The sequence below is a fragment of the Alligator sinensis genome, unplaced genomic scaffold, assembly GCF_000455745.1.
Source record: "Alligator sinensis unplaced genomic scaffold, ASM45574v1 scaffold188_1, whole genome shotgun sequence".
NCBI classification, from domain to species: Eukaryota; Metazoa; Chordata; order Crocodylia; family Alligatoridae; genus Alligator; species Alligator sinensis.
Genome location: NW_005841903.1, coordinates 2,970,269 through 2,974,337, shown reverse-complemented (window position 1 = coordinate 2,974,337; position 4,069 = coordinate 2,970,269). Strand labels below are relative to the sequence as shown.

General features: G+C 53.2%; 1 pseudogene; it reads left to right on the top strand.

The window, feature by feature from the left end:
- Positions 1 to 3,806, top strand: part of LOC112549390 — a 13,312-nt pseudogene extending 9,506 nt beyond the window's left edge.
- Positions 3,807 to 4,069: the final 263 nt, after the last annotated feature.

Here is a 4,069-nt window from a genome sequence, read left to right as displayed (position 1 = left end):
CCTGGGAAGTCCCCTGGTCCCCTTCCTAGGAGGGAGGATCACTGGAGGCAGTTGAGAGGTTTCTTTTCTGTCCTTGCCCCTGCATTGCCACTTCTGCCATATGAGGAGAGGCAGACAAGGATTCCTTACTGACCTGCCCCTTACTGAGACTTTGTCCTAGCCAGCAGCTTTAAACTTGGTCCTAACTAATGCATCTTCTGTATCCACCCAGCATCCCAGGAAGACACTGCTCTAAAGGAAGCAATGTCCCAATCTACTCACATCAGCATCATCTTTCCCACTTAGACTAAGCCTCTGTCTTCATGATTTGCCTGTCTCTAAGCGGACAAGCCACCCTATGTCCAACAGGAGAGCACCGCTTGCTGAGGCTCTTCCTCATGGTGTTCTGTGGGATTCTGCTCTGGTACGGGTTACTTTTCTGCTGCAGGGCTGGACTGTTGGGAATGATGGTGCTGGATCTCACGGACACATTAATTTCTTTTAGCTTGTGTGTGACCCCATCATCGAAGAGCATAAGCTCCTGAAGCCAGTGCTTCATTTACTTCAACAGTGAGCCAGGGACTCTAATAACCTGGTTCAGCAGATGGCAGCCACAGAACTGGACAATATAGTTTATGGTGACCCTGACCAGGTGAGGTTGAAATCCCTCTGCACTCTCTAGAACACAGCTTGACTGTAGAGACCAACAATAAGACAGGGCCAAAAGGGTGCACAAGAGCCTAAAGTATATCCAGTTTTGCTGCCTCACCCCTTGTGGTGTCTCTGGAGACAGTTGGGTGTGACAAGTGTAATTTTGGTGCAGAAGTGGGTGCCTCATATCTCACAGACATATGGGAATGTAGCCATGGGAGCTTGGTCGGATGAAGTTCCAAATGCTCTGTGAATGGGAAAGCCCAGAGGTGAGGAGCATAATCACTAATCATTGTGTCATGTGTTCTGTTTGTACAGCTGAAAAAACACCAGAATGCCATCCTAGAGACCTTGTTCTAGGCATCGTTTGTGCCTACCAGTGCTCAGATCATGCGGAGGGCATGCACGCACTGGCCAATGTCTTGAATCATCTAGGGACAGATGCAGGGCCCCTGGTTTGGAATGTAGTCACATACATCAGGCCCCTTTTCAACCATGTGAATGAGCAGCACTTCCCACCCCCATTCCAACACTCTTCATTTGGGGCTGTTTCAGAGATGGGAGATGCACTTGCTGCCTCTTGTTCCAGTCCAAACTGGAAGATCTTAAGTTCTGTGGAAGAGGCAAGTTTTCAGGAGGAAAAGCAAGTGAAGAGAACAGGATGACAGATGGACCCTTATAGACAAGGAGGGACTCTGAGGAGACCGGGCGAGGCTGCAGCTGGGGTCATGGGGCTGTGTAGGGTTCTGGGGCTGTTCTCTGCCATGTTGATTCTTCTGAGTTGGAAGCAGAGCTGGGCAGAGACAAGTGAGCACAGGGGCTGGGGGATTTGGTTTTGCTGGGATTGAGAATTGGAGCCCCTAGTGATTGCACATGCAGGGAACAAGGTTGCTGCTGCTCCCCAAGCTCCACTGAGTGCCCCAGCTCTCAAACTGCGCACCTGGAGCAAGAACTGTCAGAGCCCACCTCCCTGGCAGACCATCTGGCAGGCTGGAAACCAAAGGCTCCTGTCAGGAGCTGTGCAAGGCCCATGAGGGAAAGTTTTAGTTGTGACCACACTGGGGTTTCCCAGCCACAGGATGATGACGATAGTCACTCAATGGCTTTCACCCTATTCAGTGCCCTGGCAGGCTGCATAAAGAGAAGACGGCAAGCCTATTATACGATCCAGTTGAAGCAGAGCTTGGCAACACTCCTGTTTCACCTGGAGGACCCCAACCCACAGGTGGCCAAGGTAAGAACCAGTAACACTGATTTCCTCAGCCCCACCAGGTCTTCTTAGTCCAGCCCCAGGGGTGCTCTGCCATTCCTGCATCCTCTGGTGACCATCCCCTTCTCACTGAGGCGGCTTCATCCAGTCACCTCCTTGAGCTTGGGGCTGCCTCCCAGGTCCAGGGCAGGTTGCACGTCTGCCCCCCGGTCAAGCAGGAAACCTCCCTGTACGGCTTTACTGAGGGGGAGATGGGTGCTGCCTGCAGGTGCCATATGAAAGGCAGGAGAAGTCCTCCCTTTGCTCACAGCCACTCCTTTGTGCCTAGTGCCAGTCACCTTCTGGCCAGGCGCTCCTGTTCCTGGCCTGGGTGCAGTCTTGGGTCAAGAGGCAACCCTTGGCCTCAGCTCAGCAGTCAGCAGGGAATACAGACGTGGTGTAACTGTGTTTTCAGGAGTGCAGAGCAAACTTGGGCCTCTGCTGCCATTACCTGGGCTTAAGGAGGATGCAGGCAGCTCTGACCTTTCATGTCCAGGGGTCAGAATGTGTGAAACAAGAGCAGCTGCTGAGAGACCTCTGCCGGTACTTGGTGAGTGAGTTTGTGAGTGGCGGGAGGTCACTGAGGGTAGGGCTCATTGTAGGATGAAGGGAGGGAATTGGAGCCCAATGTAAATAACTGCAAGGGTTGGGTCTAGGACCATGAGGTATGGGACAGGCCAAGATTGCTCCTTCTAGTCCCTTGGTGCTCCCGTTTCCTCCTGATCAGTATCAGCATGTGGAGTGAGAGCACTTCTCACCAGAGGGAGCTCACATGTCCTTGGTTCCCTCCAGGCCAAAGACAAGTCTGCTATCCTGGAGGATCTCCGTCAGGCAGCCAAGAGGCTCTACATGAGCCCATGGCCAGAGATCCGGGTGGTAGCCATCAAATTTATGGGTGAGAGAGGATGCTTGGTTCCTTTTTATTCTCCCCTCTTCCCCTAAGAGGAATGGTAAAGCTGTTGCTGAGCAGGATCAGGCTGTTAATCAGCCTGTGCCTCAGGTTCCCCAGAAAGGATTTTGAAAGGATGATGCTCCCAGTGTTGCAAGGCTAGGGTTGAGAGGGATTCAGCCAGACAGTACAGCTGGGGGTCATGGCAGACAAGCCCTGTGCTGTGATTCAGCAGTCCTGAGTGATGGAGACGTGTCTGGGACATGGTAACCCAGCACGGCTCATGATTGCTCTGCACCACTTCATGAGGAAGGCAGATGGGAAGGAGCAGGGGCCTCCTGGGCCACTGAATGCAGGGATCTGGTTCTGGGAGAAGCCCTGTCAGCGAGGTCCCTGTACTACCTTATTGAGCCCATCTTGAAACTCCTTGGGCTTCTCTTCCTCCTGGGAACGAGGCTGTGTCCCCCTGCATGTCCACCTGCTGTTGGACTTCCTGCCACCCCAGCTTGTCAAGGAAGACTGGATCCCTGCTCTGCCTGCCACTGTGCTGAGGGTGCAGAGAGGCTCCCAGCACCCTTTACACCCCCAGTCCAGCCCAGGGAGAGAGGCAGGTTTCTGTGGTTTAGCAGAGACATTGGGAGCAGCCCATGTGTAGACTGCCCTTTTCTTCCTGGCTCCCAGCTTTTACTCAGACCATGAGACCCAACAGTGCACGTGGTGACCACAACCAACCTGTGATGGCAAACACAGCACAGGGGAGCTAAAGATCTGCCTCTGGGCTGAGTTCTCCTTGTGCCCTGACCATGGGAAGCTGATCTGTCCTCCCTGTTGTGTGTTTAGGCATCATTATGGAGTATGCTACCCCAGGGAGTGCTGAATGGATAGATCTTGCCCACCTGGTGAGCTGTAAGTTAGAAATCCAGCCCCTGCACTTCCCTTTCTGGTGAGAAAGGCAAGAAAATGTTGTCAGTGGAAGCTGTTGAGGATCTCAACCTTCCTCCATGGACAGCAAAGCTGCCCAATGCCCAGCAGAACTAGCATCTCCCCTCAGCTGGAAACACAGGAAGCTCCCAAAGGAGGAGCCACAGCCATGTCTGTGTGGGAGAGTTTCTGTAGCTTGGGACCCAGAGAGACCACAAGTCTGTGGCTGTTTGAGACACTAGTGATGAGATGATGGAAGCAACACTGCATCCATTGTGCACTGCTTACCCGCACATCACGCCTGAGCCCTGTTTCCCAGGGATTACTTTGCTCTGGTGCTGCCAGCATGTGTGACCAGTGTTCACCTGAGGTGGAAGTGT